We start from the raw sequence: 21,985 nt of genomic DNA, 5'->3' as shown, positions 1-21,985 counted from the left end.
TAGGTCTTGACAATATGAATTACTTAATACATCAGACTTTGACAACATCAAGAAATACATCATTTCCCTAAAAAAATTTGAACCCTTACCTGATGTACAGCTTTACAGCTAAATGTTTCAAAGTGCCAGGCATACAACAGTAGGTTCAGTGTCTTCGGTGTAACTCAGCAAGCAACAGGATTAGCAGTGTCTGACATAGACCTATGCTAATCAGGTATATCCATAAACTTAGATGTTATTTTCTCTTTGTTACAGCCTTGCAGCTAAGTGCAGGAGCCGCTGTAAGGGTGTATCATTAAAGACAAGCATTATCTCAATTACAAGGTGACGATAACAAAGGACTCTTTATATTTTCTCTATTTCTGTCTAGCTGTGCATGTGTTTTCCATCTTTCAACTGTACTCTTTTCATCTGATTTATATCCTAACATTAAATGTTATCACAAATCATGAATTGTTCTCACTTAATGTTTATTACTGCAGATAACTATTATCTCTCCCAGTACTGTTGGCTTTATCTTTGTGCATTTCAGTGCCTCCTTTAATTATTTCATTTTAAGGTACGTTACTCCTACCTCACTACAGTTACAAATGTGTGCAGTCTGCAAATCTAATAAATCTGGTAAAGGACTCAAGTGTGAAACATCTAACTTCGAATCATTTGACTCCCACAATGAAATCCCAAATTGACAAGTGAAACACCTTGGTGCATCTCCACATTTATAAGAAGAGTTAGGTACCTCTTAATGGAATCTAATATATTGACTAAGGAAAGGTAAGCCACCAAAGGACAGTATGCAGCTGCTTAAATACCCAGCAGACAAGGTATGAAGGTGACCAAAGGACTTATCAGTGCTATTGTGGGACCTTGGGGAAGTATCTCTTTCACAACCAGAAAACAGCTTCTGAACTTAGATGCCTCTTTCTTTTCTCTCAGAGGACTTAGGAGCACTCAACCCTTGTCTGTCTCTGTATTGCTATTGAGCGAATCTGTCTGTGGTTTGGGAAAAGTTGACATTAATCCACCACAGCACTGTGTGTAAATAAGGAACAGTTTAATCAAAAGGTGGTATCAAGACTGTATTTTTAGATGTCTTTCGTTTGTCATAGTAGAACTTGATGCTGGTGTGTCTTTTCCTCCTTTTAGTGCATTACCTGTCAACTATCGGGAGTTCTAGTAACTCTACAGGCATTATCATGCATGTACATCTCAGCATCAGAATATTTACTGGGCTTTCTATGGAACTGTCTTGCCACTTAAGAATGATTTGTTCTGGCCTATGGTAAGGTTTTTAGCACATCTTACATGCTTGTAAGTTTTGAAATTCTAATACATGTTCAGCTTTGCTTTTGGCTGGCTGATTATGGTAGTAATGATAATATGATTAATCTCAACTTTCATTCCCAGGAAAACTGCAGGAACTTAAAGCAAGGAAACCCAGTTCTGCCATCAAACTACTGACATGCTGTATTGCTTTGCCTGTGACTGTCACTATAATCATGTCTGTCTGTTCATCTACTTTATAGAAGTCTGACTTGTCTATAATAATGAGGTATCTTATATATGGTTTGTTGTGAGAAAAAAACCTGCTCCTGTTTCAGTCTGGGTCCTGGTGCTATGAAAGTCATTTGTTTCTTTCTGTTGCATGGTTTGCATTTTTTCATAAGTATCACATCCATCAACCAGACCTCAAATATTGTTATTAATCTTAGTCCAGCATGTCTGGCCTTCTAGATACAAATTTTTGTTCTAGATCACTGTGTTCCGGAGAGAGGCTTTGTATTTGGCTGTGTGAAAGCAGGATTATGATTTTTCTACCTGTTTATTTGAAGCAATTTATATGTCCAAATAATCACAGTAATTCTGATGTTGTCAAGTGGCAGGTGGAGATACTCTTGCAGTGCTTGGCAGTTTGAACAGGGTGATGGATCACAGCACATGTAAATCTTTGTCTATATTTGCCTGGATCCTGGATTCTTTCCAAGCCCTGTCTTGTACCTGGCATATAATTGACTTGAACGATGCTTCCTGAGATTCCTGTTTCTGTTACGTTCATGATCTCACAGTGCTGTTCTACTCAGGATAAGCAGGCAGCCAAATAGAAATTGATTCCTTTCTGGACTTGCATATTTCTAAGCCTAATTCTTGACATTTCACTAGCATAAACTGGAGGTTTGGGGAGTCCTTAGCACTGTTGTCATAATAACATTCTCCTGGTGGCTATTACCAGTGAGCAGCAAGGGCAGGCACTGCTCCGTATGGGAAGGTGAGATGGGAGCTGAGTGTGAGAGCAGGGCAGACAGGGGCAGGGGGAGAGTGCCACAGTGCCTGAGCAAGGAGACCAGAGCAGGTCCAGTGACGGTGACCTGGTTCAGTTAAAAGTCCAGATCATCAGACAAGCTATAGAGAAGAAACAGGTCTGAGGTCAAACCAAGAAGTACAATCTGTATGCCACGATCAGGGTTGGTATCAATGGGGTACATGGCTAGGCATGGTCATGGTTGCAGCGTAGCTCAGGCAGTGACCAAGGATGAGAGGCTGAGCCTAAAAGCAGCTCCTAAGTGAGCTGAGACTTTTCAAATAGTTTTTTCCAGGCCACACAGTTGCACTATTGGAGCTGGCCTTGAGCCCAGGCAGCCAAACCCCCAGGGAGGGAAAGTGGAGGAATGTGCTTGAGGCACTGACAGCTAATGTCATTTTCTGCTCCAAAGATTCTCCATTCTTAGCATGCAGATTGAAGTTTTCCCGTGTAAATCCGTTGGAAATACTGATCTTAATTAAAACTACTGCAGCCTTTCTTTTTCTGGTATTCCATGTATTGTAGTTGTGTCTTCGGTTTCTATTTCAGTAACTTGACACTGTGTAAAAATAATCCTATATATGCTGAATTTTTGACCAGAAGATGGTCTGAAGACAAACAGGTGAGACAGTAGAAACAATATTTTTGCATATGATTTATGAATCACAGCAGTCTTCAAATTGATCTGATTTCTTTAGTATGGCCCATCAACTCTTGTTCTTTGTTTAGGGAAGGGTTTATAACCCTTGCAAAGCTATGAATTACACTGTGTTTTCTTATGATTTTGTCTCAGTCTTACTTAGCTCCTTGTTTATTTTCTTGACTCCTTGCAAACATACAAGATTGTGTTACTGCCTCCGTAGTGCTGTCTACTCCATCCTGAAGTCTTTCTTCCATACAGCAGAATACTATCAAGAACTGACAATCTTTTGTTATTTGGCACAGGGAAGCTGTGTCTCTGTTGCTGTGTGGAGAGGTTGCTGTCCTTCTAATCCAGATAGTGTCTATCTTTAAAGTATAATAGGTCTTTTTTAAATAAAGCAGGTTTCTGCAGAGGCAAGTATTTGGTAATTGTTTCATTTTATTACTTGTTTAAACTACTTGGACCTTTGCAAATTCACAACTTGCTTAGTGTTCTCAGTGGCTTCCTTGATATTTTTTAGCAATGATGGGGTGGTTAGGTTTTTTTCTAATTTTCTTTATTGCTCCCTATTTTGTTTGTTTGTTTGTTTTAATGCAATGGGTGTTCTGCAAGACAGATGTTGTACAGGCTGAATTGTTTTATTTATTTCCAGGTGTAACATCTCTGGAAGACATCCCAGTCTTTCAAATATGGCTTGGTAATTTTTAGTAGCTCTGCTATAGGGATACCATAGAGAATTGCCTGCTCTGAGTTATTTGTGTTTTGCTCATTCCTGTATTTTATGAAATTTTTTTCTAGGTTTGTGTGTTCACTTGTTTCAGCTGGTAGCTATGTCTCATATATTTTTACAATCCATACTTTGGTCTGTGTACTTTACTTTTGTATTCTGATTATAATGTACATTATCCTAGGAGCATTATGGCTGCACACCAATGAAATTATAATTTGGTTCAGGTTAGCATAATTTTGTTTGTTGGGGTTTTTTTTCCTTATTTAAGACTGAGTGAGTCTTTACAGGCTAGCAGAGTCTCGGACGCTCTACTTTCTCATTGGTATTCAATTTTCTGGTTATTTCTGTGCCTGCCCTTGAATCTTGTGCAAGCCTGAGCTTTATAAACCTTTTTTTTTTCTTTTGCCACCTTAATATTGGACATGTAAAATCTCATCCCCTGAATCACTGCCTGCTTCCTCGATATGATGCTTTTGTACTTTGTTTTTTTCATCTACAACCTCTGACATGTTGTTTTCTCTTGCTACAATTATTCTTTATGACCTCATATGCAGGGCATTTTCCATTATCATATTTTTCCTCCACAGTATCAGTAGATCTTCTTTTGCATCCTGTTTATTTCCTCTTTGTGAATTTGCTTTTGCACTTAGAGTTTTGGCATATTTTTTCTTGTATTTTCATGTTTTCCCTGTACCCTGTTGGTGAACTACTACTGTGCCCACTCGACTCAGTATTTTGGATGGCATACTGTATCTGTTTAAATATATAAAGACAGAGTTAGCACAGGTTCTATGGCTATTCTCATATGAACACCTGAATCTTTCTTCCCTAATACTAATATACCACAATACATGAAATATTTTTTGCCTGGTATATGTATGAATTAACCCTGCTATGCCGTCAGGCATAACATGTATGTTGAGAACTTACCTTAGCAGGTGACACTCCAGCATCGTTTTTGCAGAGCCTCTTCTAGGAGATTACGCAGCCTTCTCAATCTGCTGCTGCTGTTGTTTGACTACATATTATTAAAAGGTGTGATAGCATTTGTCTATGACAGCTCAGAGTCACAGGAGCTATTAGTTTGCCTCCTTTTTTATCCAGATCCACTACAATTTAGTATTTTTTTTTAAGTGATCACAAAGAATGTGCAATTTGACAATGTATTTCCCCTTGCCTTCCTTTGCATCTCAGTTGCCATGATAGTGGTAGTTTTCTTATTTTGTTTAGGAAGGTTTTTCAAATATTCATGATTTCTTGTTTCATAGGTCTGCAGGAAAGAAGTCATTCTTGATACCAGGTTCTGTGTTTTTGTAAAAGAAGAAAGCAAGCCAAGACAGTACAACATTTAGTCTTTATACTTTCTTTCAGGTATCCTGTTGACATCTTAAATTTTCTAGATATAATCTTATGCATGAAACACGTATCAACCTGTTCACCTCTGGATGCTCAATTGGGAAACTGTCTATCATAACAGTGAAGAAATATCACAGTATTTATGTATAGCAGCTAGTATTTAGACTTTATCAAGAATACTAATGTTAGTAAGGAAAGGTCACAGAGATTATGAAGCAGATTTTTTTCTCAAGTAGTAACAGTGCAAATTAATATTAATGCCTGTCATATTCAGAGGGAATTTGTTAAATTTTCCTTTTGAAACAGTGGACATTTCAGTAGATACATCTGAGAGTATCATCAATCTAGATCACTGGAAAATATAGCCACCAATTTTTAATGAATTTATACTCTGTTTCTCTCCATATGGTTTGGATTACATGTCTTTTCCAATATTGGAAAACATAATTAGTAATATCCATCTTTTATTCAGCTGTACTGTTTATGATAGACTTCAAAAACAATCAAAATCACTACATTTTATTTCTTTGCTTGTTTTTATCTTATCAATAATCTGCTAGCTTCAGAGATCCCATTTGTGTCATGCTGGACAAATACAGAAACCTTTTCAGAATCATCCACTTGCCTCCTTTTTGCAACTTAAGCACATGAAAAAGTTCGTCGGTCATTGTATTGAGCCTAAATAGCCTGCAACTATGCATGGCTAGCTGACCTTATTAACTCCTAGTTAGCAAGTGCTTGCAACTTTTTCCCCTGTTATTCTGACTTGTAAATAAATTTAAGTATTTGCTAAAACACTTGTATTTAGGGTCTCCATTGACATTTCTGAGGCTTGCAAAATGACAAATGAAATGGTAGCATATCTTAGCAGCACTACTGAAAGAAAAGAATATGTGTGACAAGTCAGCATGGAGCACCTAGGCTCCATCTAAGGAACTACTTGTGTTTTGTCATGTGAGTTAAGCAAGAGCTTTCTCTTTGATATGCTTTATATGGGTTGTCACTTCTAGGCAATCTAAAATAAATTGCACAGTATACTCTTGACAGAAGCATTGGTAGGTGGTTGACTTTTCTTTACCCAGGGAAATAATATAATACGTTTAGATGAAAGCATGGTCAAAAATGTAAATTTGCAGCTTGGACCCACAAATGTAGAAGACTATTAATCAAACTTTGTGAAGCTGTTAGGAGTATTGTCATCAGCTACAATGAAGAAGAAATTCTATTCTGTGTCTTTGTCACACAAAGATGTTGACCTGTTTACCATTAAGTACAAGAGAATAATGGAAATTAATGAGGCAGCATATATAATTGTAAGAAGGCCAAGAAAAGGGAAGGCAAGCATGGGCTAACCTTTTCTACACTTTCTATTCACAGCCTGCAGTATTTTCAATTGTCTTGACTAAGAAATAGCTCCTCTTCTGCTTGTAGAGAATTGGATTATATCTTGCATTTGTTTGTGATCGGTAGCACTATTTCTAAGATGTTCACACATTAATAGAAAGCTGGGCTTACTTATTAAGATAAGATTAAGAGGTCTGTGAATTTAAAATCAGTATCTACAGTGCCTATTTCAGTAGAGTCAATCTCAGGTTTTTTTTCAGTTACACCAGTTTTACATTAGTGGTAATGCCAATGTCTTCTATAGATATATCATTATAAAGGACTTGAAAGGAATTTAGTATCTTTTTCAAAAAAATATAAAAATAGTATATAGGTATATAGGTTGGGAAAAGGGCTAGATTTGCTGCTGAATAATACAGTGATGTTGATCCTGTCAACTGGGTTTCTTTACTGTATTAGCATACGCTGTCAATCGCAAATTGTTGTTCCAGTCTTTTTAAATATCACAGAATTCTAATCTGTGAAAGAGATGTAGAAATCCAAAACTGGAAGTCACTTAATAGATCTCATGCTGTCTCCCAGTCTAACAAAAAAGCTGGTAAACATAGACCACAACTAATGAACGCTATCTTAGTTTGTTCTTAAAAACTTCCCAAGAAGGGATTTTCTGGACTCTATAGATAACTTATTTCAATCCTTAACTGCTCTTAACAGTTACTGTAGTTCTTCTGATGTCTAACGTAAATTTTCTGTGCTGAAATTGAAACTTATTTCTTCTTGTCTAAGGTTCAGTTTAGATAGAGAGCAACAGATCACCATCTCCTTTATAATAATCTCATCTGCAAAGACGCTTATCATGTCCCCCTCCATCTTCTCTTTTCTGGTTCAGGCAAATCCAATTATTTTAACCTTTCATGATAAGTAATGTTTCTAAGATCCTAATAATTTTTGTTGCTATCCTCTGGAGTCTTTCTAATTTGACTGCATGCCTCCTAGTGTGAAGACCAGGTATTCTAGATGAGGATTCCTAAAGCCTATAAAGTGCAGTAATTATCTCACCGGTGTTCTGTAGGAGTGTCTCATAATTGCATCTCTGATTTACATTTGTCTTCCTTTTTTAACCCAAAATGTTACTTTGGTCAGCCAGAAACAGTCTGGGGCCTCTTCTAGCCCCAGCCACTTAATCCCCAGTTTTGTAATTACAAGTTTATTTTGCCTTCCTCAGTAGAATACTTTGTACTTGCCTTACTGAATTTCATCTCACTGTTTTCAGACTGTCTTTCCAATTTAGTAGGGTCAAAATCATTAGGAATTCTGATCCTGTCATCCAAAGTGCTTAGCATCATCCGCAATGTGCAGTGCACCTTATCTTCCTTTACACTAAGGTATCAATGAATACATTGAATTGTGTTAGAAATGGAGTAAACCCTTGGGAGATCACAAATAGTCTGTCCTCTTAATTGGACAGTTACTTACTGATATCTACACACTGAGTGTAGTTTTTCCATCATTTGTGCATTCATCTAACAGTTTCCCAATGCAATATCTTGCTTTTCTTAAGAAAGTGTTGTATGGGACAGCCTGATTAAAACCAGGCTGTTTTCCTTTCCAGAAGTATCAGGTTTTTAGTCACAAACAATTTTTGTTCTATCCTGGCTCAAAATGCCAACATAAATCCTGTTTCTGAACTGGTATCCCCAGATGTGAACACTGGTGATAAAAGTTATTGTACCTAAGAAGTATTATAGTCCATTTTTCATCTGTGGTTTACAATGTTTTCTACACCAGTGGATTATTCCGAAACAGAGCATAAGTGGCCATTAATAAATGCCTGTTCACATAGCTAGACTAAAATCTGAATATGGAAACTTTCTTGAGCAATCTATGTCTGTAATAGATTATTCTGTATAGTCATAAATCAGAAAAGGCTAAGAGTTCCAGTACTAGTTTCAGAAAAAACTGGACGTTTCAGTCCATTTAAGTTGCTAGTAGTCTCTGATGGTGGTTGCTGCTGAAAGTGTTTTAAAAACACAAACCCTGATAAGGTTTGTTCTGTTTTCTGAAGTACAAGTTGAGTGGGAATGTTTTTTTTCACTTTGGCAACAATAGCTTAAGTGTGTGCTCTGGAGTGTAAAAATGGACTTTGTTTAATTCATGTCCTATTTAATAACACTGCAGCTGGGACTTTTATTAATCTTATTTTTTTTCCTTCTTTAGCCTACATATATTTCCAGATACTCCTGAAAAATAATCATAAATTAGTAAAGAATTAAAGTTTCTGAGATAAATTAATAAAATTAAATTCAACACATTGCATCTATTACACACATTTATATACATTAAATATTTCACCAATCAATTCTTTAAGTTTTTTGATAAAGTCTATTAATGATTTTAAACAGTATGCATAATGTGCTTTGAATGACATTATCTCTTAATTTAGTATGCCACTTTTTCTTCATTTGGCTTTTTTTCTGCAGAGTTGTGCCTTGTTTTCTGTTTGATTGTAGCCAACTTATTTCTAAGCTAATCAAAGTAACTAACTGGCTACAGCTGTTACTTAATTTCCACAACCCCCCAAATTTTTAATCTGCAAAAAATAAGGATATCTGTGATGTTTGGGGTTTTTTTGTTTGGGTTTTTTATTTTTTGGGGTTTGTGTCATATCCCTCCCCCCGCAAAAAAAAAAACCCAAAAAACCAAACAAAACCCACAAACCAAAAAAACAAACCACAACAAAACTGGCAGCAGAATGACAAGAAAAATGACAGTGACTGAGCAAGGGAATTTAATGCAGAGATCCAGCCAGCTAGCACTATGTTAAATGATGGCACAAGTTTTGCATTAATTGTAATTTGCATTATATTAAAAGGACTTGAGGAGTAAGAAAGAAAATAGAAAACATTTGCATGGAAATGAAAGTATCTTTTATATCTATTTGAATTTTTGTAAATCCCTGAGGATTTTCCTGGAAAATAAAAAGCTTCATTTCTAGGAAGAATTCTTGCCATAGGTTCTTCGTTGACCTTGAAAAGGCTGAATAAGCTCTGTTTATGTAGTCAGGAAAAGACAGTTGCAAGCCTCAAGTCCCTCTGATCTCATGCACAAACCTGTCTTGATTTGGAAGTTCCAGAGTATCACAGCTTAGTGGCTTTGAGACCAGAACTGGCTCTCATACCAGTTCAGGGCTCAGGAATATTCATCCTTATCATGTAGACAAACTTTTAGTTTCTGTCTCTGTTGCAGTTCTTGGTCTGTAAATTATGGAAGAATATTAGTACACCTCAGCCTCACCTTGTTGCTATCAGAATAGAAGCACTGGCTTGTTATATTCATCAAACCTGTGTAGCTACCATAAAAAGACTTTTTTAACCCACATCTGGAAGCTTTAAAGAAGCAGAGGGCTATCTATATTCCAAAGTAAAGACATTTACTGTGAAGCTTTGGCTATCTGGACAATGTAATAAGAAGATGGAAGTCCCAGCATGTGGGAAATACAGCTGGATTATGGGATTCTTATTACTGGGCACCGTAAGACTATAAAAGATTGAGATCAGCTGCAGCAATGAAATAAAAAAAATAATCACAGAGCAAAATATTCGTCGTGGTGCTTTGTGTCATGGGGAAAGGAAAATCTTGCTTTTCAGATATCTAGAACTGAGCAGGGTATTTATAAGTGCAGCTGTTCAACATGCTCAACCGCTAATGCTTTGTACTAAGGCAAGATTTAGAGCTTCCTTTTCCTTTCTTTTATAAGGTTTTTTTTCCCCCCCTCCTATTTTTAGGTTTGTTTACTGTAACATCTTATTGTTCATACCCTTTCCTATGCACTTGCAGACCTTTCAGGTTAAGAACATTTTCTTCAGGTTCTGAGTTTTCTTTCTTCTGTACTCAGGTTTTCTTACAGCTCTGACACACAGAAGCTCGTGGGTCCCATGAGCATGTATTCCTGTGCTGTGTTGTGTCTGGCAGTGGACTGCTGGTCAGTGCCAAGGGGACTTTTGCTCCCCTGCCATCACTATCATCAGCCAGCCCATCAGGACCTCTGCATCACATCACCTAGGCTGGCTAGAAGGCTTTGCTGCTCTCCCTTCTCCCCGTGACGCTGATCCATCCGCAGTTACACACAATGGTCAGCTACAGAAAGGAAGTCTGGTGTTAGAAGGGGCAATTATTGCCTGTTATCATCATTGCATGGATTTTCTGCAGGATTTTCCTCAGTATACTTTGATTTCAGTGCAAAACCAAATCAAATTTCTTCTGAAGCTTAAACAAACCAAAAAAAAAAAAGTTACTGATCTCCTATCTCCCTTTCCACCAGTCCATCCTTACACATGCAAAGGCATACACGCTCCTTTCTGCACTTCAGCTTTCTGGTAGCATCAGGAACCAAAGTGTTTTCTTTCTATGAGAACACAATCTGAAGTTACTTCTCCATCTACATTGCTCACTGTCTTCTCATGAGACTTCTGCTTTTGTATTGCAGCCCCAGGTTGCTGGAATATTTTGACTATAGCCCTGACTACACAGGTGATTGTTCGCTGCTGTTTATGGAGATGGCTGGAGGACACAGCTGTATTTATTAAGAGAAGCCCTGCTTTGAGCTGCAAAGTAAATACACAAGACAGAAAAAAAAAATAATAATGCTGCTTTTCCTATTTTACTAAGGTGAAGAGGGATTAAGGGCTGGATTTTTTATAGACAATTGGAGACTTAAAGAGTCAAATGGCTGCTGTGGTGCCAAGTGGGATTTTCATGTGTATGAGGATGTTCATTTCCTACATGAAGTAGTCACATCTCTACGTTTTTTCCTTAGGTACGTAAGCATCTTTGAAATCTGGTTCAAAGGGACTTGCTTAAAGACACCTACACATTCCAGGACAGAACACAGACCTCAATTCAGATCTTGCATGTTCTTGTCCTGAATCTTAACACAGGACCTGTTCTTTTGAAAAACAGTGGAATCCACTGAAATATCTGAGTTTACTTAAACTTTTCTGTATGTAGTGTTTCAGTTATTTGTCTTTGTATTTATGTTCATCAGGAAATGCTTTAAACGTTTGTGAGATAAATGTCAAGGATTTCTGTTTCCTTCCTCAGCTCTTCTTTTCTCAATGATTTATTTATAACAAAGCAAGGTTAAAATACTGAGATTTAAATTTTTTCCTGAAAGTTGTGAGATTTTTGGTCATTTAATCCCTCCTGGAAAGAAGTTTCCTAGTGTGTCTTCCCAGTCTGATAAATATTTTTCAGGTAGAAAGCAATATATTTGGATGAATAAAGAATCTCATGGAAAGCAAAGGAAAGCCATTAGCAGCTGTGGATAAATCTACTTCTCCTACAGGTTTTCGATTATACAGTGGGCACTTCCTCAACACACCATGGGGAGCAAGCATGATTTTAAGTGCCATTAAATGCTGCACAGTAAATATCCCCAGTGCATTACAAGCATCAAATGTAGCTCATGGGAGAAGGCACTGAGTTTTTTACTCAGATCTTTACTTGCTCTGTATTCTTTGCCATGTTTCCCCTCACAATGTTCTGCACTAAAGCATCTAAGCAACTCCCATTAAGGAAGCTATTGTGAGTGAGTTTGTCACGTGCTTGCCTTTTCTTATCCTCTCATCAAGTGTCATGTTTTGATAATTTCCTCTATATTTTTCATTTATTTCATGTATTTGTTCACTTGCAATTCTGTCTCTTTTTTAGTATGTATAGGCTGCTCTGCTCATAGGTAGTGTGATCTTGTGCCTGTACAGGGAAATATTCTGTGCCAAACTGGGATTCTTGTTGCAGGTTTTGTTAAGGATTTCATGCTCTCTACTGCAGTTCTGCTTTCATATTTATCTGGAAACTACCATTCTCTTTCATTCATCTTTTATGTTGCAAACAAAAATGATGGAATTGAAGTTAATTAGGCTATCTAGATAATTCTGAGCAGTGAAAGCTATGGAAGGAAAAGCTATGATTAAAGTTCTTATCAAGAATCCAAGAGGAACAAAAAATGAGCAAGAACAAAGATCTGTGAGAAAACAATAAATAGGCAACTGTTAAAAATTAGGGCTCAGTTTCATAGTTCCTTTTGGCTTTAGAAGCAGTGTCTAAGCCTGTCACTGGACTCTCTGTCCCTGTAAGGAGGTTATCAACCCCAATGGCAAAGCCAGCAGAACGAGAGCTGTAGTAAAGGCTCAGCTGCCACACTTTGCAGCCTGGTGTATTAACTGAACCCGCCATCAGTTTCAGTTTACGTTAATATATCAGACCATGAACTGCAATGTCAAAAGAGCAGACGCACCACCTGCTTTGCCACTGTTGTTCTGGGGGAAGTAATCTCCAGGACAGGATAGACAGAGGAATAATAACTTCTTTGGCCGAGAGAAATAAAGCTAAACTAGAACATAATTCAGAGACCAGTCTACTTACAGTGAGCTAGCACTTAGTACAGCTGCCTTGCAGGGGAAGAAAAGAAATCTCTAAACTAACTCGTTTGTTCAGCTCCAGTAGTAATGCTCAAGAGGTAAAAAAACCTATAAATAAATTTGTGTAGCAAAGAAAGAAAAAAACTTAAATGTCCATAGAATCCTAATGTGAACATCCTTATTACTTGAATATCTGACAAAAAAGAGGGATAAGTAGATACTTCAGATGTTGTTCTCAAAGGTCTGAGAAAGGTGAAGGAGATTTCACAGAAAGTGTAGATTTAACTTCAAACTACAAATTGCACATTTTTAAAATTCCCTTAGGAAACTGTTTAATATAAAAACTGCAGTGAAAAACCCCCACCATTCTTTTGAGATTTTAAATAGTTGAAAAAATTATAACATAATTTAAAAATATTTCTTTATAAATAAAACATAAATTAGTTTTTGAAGTGTGACTTGCAAATGCTAAAAAAATACCTGAAATCCACTTTATATAGTCTCTGTATTTGAAAGCTGCTATTCCACATAAGTGGAGTTGTATTTTTGGCCTATCAAGATAGTCTCATTGGCTACTGATAGACCTCATATTATGCTGTACTGCAAAGAAAGCTTCTAATTTCTGTTATAATTTATTCATTGTAAATAAGTGCTGTTTTCCTGCTTCCACCACAGTAGATGAAGGATAACCAGCAGAGTTGCACCAGTATAAGGAGGAGAAAATCATAACCAGGGCCATATTAAGAAAAGAAGTTAATAGTGTTCTAACAGTGATTCAGCCTCTCTCTTTTTGATTATTTTCTTTTGGGTGGGTTATAGTTATGCTCTGCATTAATATTTTTGCTTAGTTAATATAAATATAAAAATATAGTTAATATAGAAATATAAATTAAAACAAAAAACCAATTTAAATTATTTGTTTTTCTTCATTTACAGCTGAATGTGTATACCTTAGAAACTAATGTAACTCTTCAATGGGAATTGCTTATTTTCTGCTGACAGCTTTTTAGTGAAAAAGATAGAAATCAGATTGAATTTCGACAGTGAGAAATTGAGAGCTTGTTCTACCAGCAGGAGTCTCAAGGCCTCTAATTTTACCTCTGTGAGCAAAGATGAACCAAGAATATCAGCAACCTACTTTCTTGCCAGAAAAAGAAAGCACAGCATCCTAAAAGTCACACAGACAATCTGAAACTGAGATTTGTCTAAACTTCAGTGATTTTACCTTGGTTTAAATAGGCAGTACATAAACATAGTAGAGATACTGGACTTCGTTATTAGGGACCCAATGGTGAACATTGCAGTGAAATTAAAGCAGACTCATGTGCATATCTTGTCTTTGCTCACACAGGTGGGGGACAAGCACTGCTCTCCCTCATGATCCCAAATCCCAGTCATGCATCAATCTTGCCACCAGTGAGAGTGCCAACACACAGCACTGGGTGCAGGGCTTTAGTGCTTGCAGAGAATGTCTACTGGCTATTGCTGTCGTTGATGAGACCTTTAGGTATTTACATCAAATGAATGTCCTTAATTAAGTTAACAAGTGTCCATATGAACACTGCTATTGACTTCAGCTCCATAGAATTAGAATGAGATCATTAAAACATAAATATCAGAACAGTTTGTCTTCTTTCCAGTGTATGCCAGTGTTTTTCTACTTTGTCCATTTCTGTATTATATTCTGTGTAATCCAGCATTGTCTTTTGTCACTGCAATATATCATCATAACACTTCTTCCTATGCAGCATCATCAGGAACCATATCAGGCTAATTCTCTTCCATCACATCATATTTTGTTGTGTCCTAATGTTATTACTTCATGCTCAGTTCTTTCTTTGTGCTATTTTTGCTGTATCATCTTTCATCTTTATCATATTGTTTTACTTCCTTTCATCTTGTAGTTTTTTCTGTCAGATCATTGTGTCACCTCAGCAATCAGACACTGGTCTGTCATGGTTACTTCACAGCATGTCTCCACCAAAAACAAACAAACAAAGTAATCTAATATTCTCACTGGTTTATGACAAAATAGTATGTTTTCTCCTTGTGATGGAGTGCTAATTTTTTGTTTTGGCATGGAAAAGGTATTTTTTGATCATAAAAACTGTGAGGGAAAAAAACAACAACCAACAACAAACAATCCCAAGTACTGTATACAAGAGAAACATAGGGGTTTCTCTTTCTTTCACAAGTTTTATTTTACAGACTTCACTGGAAGTTGGCTACTTTAAAAAAAAAAATTATGTAACTCAGGAGCAACGTTTTCATCTCCAGAAGTGAGTTACACAAAGCTGAATCCAGTAAAGAACTGTGGCTTCTGCCAGTTGAGCTTCCCATGGAATATGGAGGAGACCTGACTCTGGATTATGATTGTGCTTAAATGTAGCTTTGAACAGGCCAACCCTGTCTAAGCCAGCGCTGTAGTCGATCAATCGGGGATGTTTATGTAATGAAGCTTTATGTAAGGTACCACAGAAGTTGGCAGATAAACTAGCAAATATTGTGGTGACAGATTAGAAGGTTACTGCCCTTTGTTCTCTTTCCTATCCTTCTGCAGCATTTTTTTTCCCTGCAGTAGAAGGGAGTATATATCCACATATTAACATGCCATCTTCTTTGGTGAGGAGTCTTACAAGCTGCAGACATTCAAGTTGTGCTCATTAGACAGTTGCCATCTGCACTTGTCCTTCTTGATTTTCCTCTGGAAGTCACAGCCCCATGACAAGAGGTAGCCGTATGAACGTGAATGTGCTCCTTGCCAACCACTGGATTAAATTACACTAAAATATGGAAGTCTGTGAACTACAGCAGCTAAAAAATTAGACAAGTTACCTATTGTGCTGTCTACAAGGTCAATAGTCTTGGAAGACAAAAAATGTGGATAGTAATATCTTAAACCCGGCCATAAAGCTGATGAGACAGAGCCTTTAAGTACCAGTAAACTGGCTGTGGAGGAGCTGAGTAGCAAACAGGTGTAGCTGAGTGAACATCCCATGGTCTCCCAGTGTTGTGGTAGGGACATAAACTTTTAGTCAGAGAAGCAATAGCAGCTCAAACCACCTTTGGAAAGTTTCATCAAGGGTTAGTTATTATCTACACTCCCTCTGCCCTATTTTAGGAGACACAGGTGTCTCAGAGAGCAAGCTGAATTGCTCAGCATCAAGCTCCATGGTATCACTCCAAACAGATGATAGCAGCAGAAAATTTGGTTCCAAATTTACAAACTTAGTAGACTAATTTAAATCAAAGTCAGCCTTGTTCTGCAGACAGGTTTTCCCATGTTCTCACACCTCTATTTTTAATTAAAATGCTGACAATCAGGGATAAGGGGAACAAAATACAAAGGTAATCATGTACAGAAAAACATATTTCACCAGAGCATAAACTATTAGCACTTTCTCGGCTATCTGATCATCTGACAAGCTTAAGGGTAAAAGTGATGTGAATTTCAAATCTCTAGCTGCTCCCTGAGGAGGCTCTGTCTCATACAGTTTGTAGTGAAGTGAGACTGTGGAATGTAAAAATGAGGGAAAGGAAAAGATACAATGCAGCAGGATGTATAAACATAGAAACAGGGCCAAATTCGACCCTTGTTTTTAGTGTCATTTTCTTCGATGCATTCAGTAGCTTATGAACCTTTGTCTCAAAATGGCATAATCCCCCACCTGAGCTACCATTTGTTCTATCTGTATGTTTAGCTCTGTATGACTTAGTCCGTTCAAGAAATTAAGCAGATATGTAATGTTGAACAGATGAAAGCATTTTCACTGAAGTCAAAACAATTACAGTTAGATGTTCACCAAAGTCTCTTGCTGAATTGGGACCTGAGTGAAGTAGCTTGTTTCAAATCGTTACCAAATGCCTGGCCACATCGCAAACCATTTTATTTTTTTTTTTTACCAAGACACTCGCAGCTGCTAGGCACTTCCTCTCTCAGGTCACTTTTTCACACTCCATACTTTTGTATGACTTCTGTTTTTTCCCCTCTTACTTAGATATGTTTCTGTCACTGATCTAGCAAGTCTAGTTAAGGGCATTCCTTAAGAGGTCATGTGCCCAGTTGCTTTCCATCACTTCTCTTCTCCTACTTATTCAAGAAAAAAAGATGATTTTATGCCCAGGACAGGTGCACCTTAAAGAATGAAATGAGAGCTAACAGAAGAACACCAGGTGCTGGAAGGAAATGATATTGGAACCAGCATGACAGGCAGCTAGCTCAATGCACAGCCGGTCCTTCAGTGAGCTTTCCATAGGCTTTGAGAAGTGGAAGGGTCCTAAGGAGGAAGTATTATACAACAGTTTTATGTGTATTTACAATGAACTACCTACCAAGCATGAACTCCTTCAGTAATAAGATTTAGCAAAATTTCAGGGGGTTATTTTTCTGGAAGCTTCTTACACCTAGCCCCAGGATGTGGTGCTTGCATCATCCAGAGAGTACAACAGACTAGACTGAGCATAGGTCAAACATAATTGCAGTTCTTCATGTTTGCTCCCTGCCCTCAAGTCACTAGTTAACTAGGATTTTCTCCATATGGAAATAATTTCCACATCTTTGCTCCTGAAACAAATTGAAACAATGTATTAATCCCCCCCCCCCCTTTTTTTTTTTCTCTTAGAGTATCTGCAGCCCATTTACCTTTCATTACAATTTTAAAGGTAATGTAATAATTCCAAACAGACATACTCAGGATACTATGACTGGTTTTGTTCCATTCCTGGGTAATGTGTACATTTGGGCATACTTCTGACTCTTGACCTTTGATGTTTGCCACTGAGTTTGTTTCATGGTGCATATGTCTTCTGCACATCAAATATGAGAAATAAATGTCTTGTGACATGCTGTCTTTCTTTTCTTGCCTCAGTCACATCCAAAGGTTTTTACTTGCATACAAAGCCCACTGACTTGTAAATTGCACATCAAGCTCTCCTAGATTCCAGTGGCAGTGTATCGCTCTGTTTTCTCTTTCTGCACATCTCTATTACATCTTGATTTGCAAAGGATACATATGATTGAAATAAAGACAAAAGGTATTTTCATTATGCTTCTCCTTTCATGATGGAGCTTGTACAGTGTCAAATGGGAATGCACCAGAAGTTGATAGGTTAGCTGTAAGTCTCTAAGCAGGGTAGCTTCCTTTTTTTATGTTCATCATTTTTCATGCCCTGTAGTTTAGGACCTGTCTTCAAAAGGATGGTAGATGGAATGAACTCTTAAAAAAGGCTGGTATATCAAACGATATTTATCATAAAATATCTCAGGTTTATGTCATTTATAGCTGTAATTTCATTATACCTAATAGGTTTCCCTAACTGTGATATTGACTATTTTATAGGAATCAAAATGAGCCTTTTGATCATCTGTGGGTACAGCTTCACTAATAGGCATAAATCTAAATGTCTTAGATCAACTTTGTACCCCTAAGGCATAATGTAAATGATGAAGGGATAGGACTTCATTTTGTCATACTTTCTTCAAAAATCAAGTTATATTAAAGAAAACACTTTTCTCAATCACAGGTGCATGTACGAAGAATGAGTGACAACTTGATGTCATCTCTTTGATAAGTCTACTCCCTTGGCATTTTTAGATGTACTTTCATAAATGAGTTTCAATTTGCCTTGCATGGAATGGAGCTGTATCTCACTGTCTGCAAAGCTGTATTTAAAAATGTGCTTACTACTCCATAATTCACAAAGGAGTGAGGAATGTAAAGAGAAAAAAAATACTCTGTGTATATTGCTAGAGACCAACAGGGAAATGTGCATATTTGTTCCTAAAAGTCAAAGCACTGTAGGGAGGAAGGTAAACGTGAAGTCTGTGCCGTTCCACCACCAATCTGGGAATTTGTTATATGATGTTTCTACATGCCACTACTCAGGGGATGATCCTGCAATACCAGAACCTCTCTGGCTGCCAAAAGAAAAAGGCAAGTAGAGAACATTTAATAGCTAGAGCAAGTATTTTGTACAGCAGGGTGTGTCGCTTTGCATGCTTAAGAGAAGCACAGATACATAGACAGTTTTGAGACAAATGTACAGTCTGGTTTCTATTTGCACAGGGGGTATTTCAGAACTATACCACTTAGTTGAAAAAAATAATACAAGTATTTTTGAGAATGTAAGGACAGGACCATCTTTTAACACTAAGGGATGGTCATATAAGTAATATAACATATTAGATATGTTCCATTAGACATCTTGTAGGGCTCTTAGAAGTTTTACATCCACTGAGAATCTGGCCCATTCAGCTTTTGAAATTACCAAATACGGCAGCTTCTATAGCATCTATAGAATCAGACCCATCATTTCTCAGTCATTTGAATCTGACAACAGTTGCCTACCATTATTGCTTCTTTGAATTCTAATCTGACATTTAGCCTAGCTGGAAATATATTGCCTCATTTACTTTCCTTGCTCTCCCCCCTTCCATTTACTTCTAAATAACCTTTTTCTTTAGATGATTTTCATGAAATTGCCACTAAAAAGAGTCCCGTTTGAGCTGCCTCATTTGAAAACTGTAAGATAGCGCAAGACATCTGAAGATGTCATTGTAACACATGAAAAACACTTCAGCTAGCACATAAACACTATCAAGTAGAATTTGAACTGAAGTTATAAGCTAGGCTGAAATGATATTTTGTTAATAATTGTCAAATATTCCACAAATAGCACAATTCGAAATAGCACTATTCTGAGCAATGAGAGCACTGCACAACACGCTGAATTTTTAAACAGAGCTGAACAGAATATAGAATTTCTGTTTGGGAAATGTGGACATCTTGAAGTTCAATTTTGTTCAGAAATGGAACAAATAACTTTTCTACAAAAGGAAAATTCTAAATAGCAGCTTCAAAAAGTAATGTGCATTTCAAACTCAAAAGTTTAGTTTTAAAACTGTCTTTTTAATTTTTATTATTTTGAAGTCAGTCTGGTTAAAGAAATGACAGAGTATGGAAGAATTTGCTAAGAACAAAAGCATCATCAGAGACTTTGCTGATTTCTTTATCAGTATAATAAAGAAGGAGTTGTTTCTGCTATCCTAATGCAGAATATAGTGTTACATGTTCTACTACTGACAGGTCATGAAGTAATATAAATAAAAAAATAGATTATTTTAAATTAAACTTTAATGTTGAAATAAATATCCAATTTTGATAAACCAGTTGAATTTTTTTGTAAGAAATCTTAATGATAAAAGTTTAATAAGAAATTTCAATACATGAAAATAAGTAAAGCTCCAGTGCATTGGTATTTTGCAATAGAAGATTATTTTGTTGGAAACGTATTAAACCAATTCATTTGCTTATAATCTAAGGATATATTTATTCAATCTCTGTCAAGCAGGCAGGGTATTGCCATTACAATATTCACTGTCATCTTTGGCAAATACTTTGCTCAGTAATCCTGCCTCTAAAATTATTATTTGTGCTATAATGTTACCCATGGATACAACTAAGATCAAATCCCCCTTCTGCTAGAGCCCCTGCTGAGTTATGGAAGAGATAGTTCCAGCCTCAAAGAGCTTGCAGTGTAGCTAGGTGAGACAGAGAGGGAAATACAGAAAGTATGGAAAGACAGTAAGGGAAATAAGGACAGTGTGAGTAAAACAAACCAAGTGACCTGACTCTGCCCTATACCATTTCTAGACATACATCTTCCCTCTTAATCCATTTCTGCAAATTTCTTACTTTTTAAAAATCAGTTGGTTCCCTATACAGGCAAGAAAACTGTCTTTTCTGCATGGATTAGCAAGATCTACAATCCAGCCCTATGACAGCAAACATGCTACTTGCTTAATTCCAAGCAGGGAACAGGCAAAGCTTGGGTTTGTGTACATACCTCATGTTGCCCTTGGGGGTGTCTGATCTAACAGTGGAGGGCAAGCGAAGCAGGAGGAATCATGCAGTTTCTTTTTGGTCTGGCTAGAAATAAAAGGCAAATGCCTTAAGAGTTATTCATTGAGAACAAGGAAAGAAAGTAAAAACATGACAAAAATCTTGGGAACATCTCTGTTGCCCAAGACTGGTCCTGATGAGGACCATCTCACATACCTCCATACAGGCAGATAACACTGACACACTCTTGGCTCAGGGCTATGCTTCCAGATACAGCAGAATAATTTCTTTGGTGAACTGTCACAAAAGATTCTGTTCTTGTTTTTCTTTCTTTTCGTGATAGCCCAAATTGAATACTTGCTTTGCCTTGTATCTGTCATGTTAGCTTTTTAGATAGTACATGTTATATTCTATACTCCAGTGGTCTGCTGTCCTTCTGTAGGAGTTACAAGGCTTATCAAGTGCCTCTAATGGTGGTGGCCTGAGGGAAAATAGTATACAGTTTGCTTTTACATTTCATCTCCACTTTAAAAATATGGGAGATATTAATAGTACAAAGAACAGTTCCCCACTGCTTTGATCTCTACCACATTGCTCCTCTTTCAGCCTCCATGTCGCTACTGATGCCGTGTTGCATTACTGTTTTCATTATTGCTACTTCCAGCCCATAGTCCATATTTTTTTCCCCATTTTATTGTCTGCTTTAACCCCAGCTATGGCTGGTCTTCCCTGGGGGAGAAAGAGGAGTGACAGGATTGGGTGTGCTGCAGCAGGATGCCCCAAGAGTTGTGAGTGATTGAGGGGCAGTATCAAACCTCCTGAGACCCTTCAGCAGATTTATTTTCAAAGATAGCTGTTGATCAAAAAAAAGATAGTGCATGAGCTGCTATCCCTCCTGGAATAGCCTCAAAGGAAATGCGCCTCAGAGACATATTCCCTCCTTGCTTCTCGGCAGTAGTAATTTGCTGTAAACCAAAGGCAGCAACAAATTGCACTATACTGATGGCAGGTCATTTTGCCTGCCCATCATGTAAGATGGAGGAGAACACACGGCAATAACTCCTGTGGCTTCCCAGGGTATACAGGAGGAGTATCACACTGTAAAACTCACTGATCTTGCATACCTATGTTCTACATGGTTGACATTTGAGGTGAAGGGGGAAGGAATCTTAATTTTATTTGTCCCTGACTCAGCATGGAGTCAAAGTCATTATCTAGTTTGAAATGTTTGGGTTTAGTGACATGTTACTAGAAGCTCTGGGAATTGTTTTCTGCTTTCTTATATAAAGGAACATCCAGCAAGAGGACATAAACCTGACTTGAATTTATTCTGTTGCTGCATAATTAATACTA

This window comes from Falco biarmicus, chromosome 15, assembly GCF_023638135.1.
Source record: "Falco biarmicus isolate bFalBia1 chromosome 15, bFalBia1.pri, whole genome shotgun sequence".
In the NCBI taxonomy this organism is placed as follows: Eukaryota; Metazoa; Chordata; class Aves; order Falconiformes; family Falconidae; genus Falco; species Falco biarmicus.
This window is presented reverse-complemented; position numbering follows the sequence as displayed.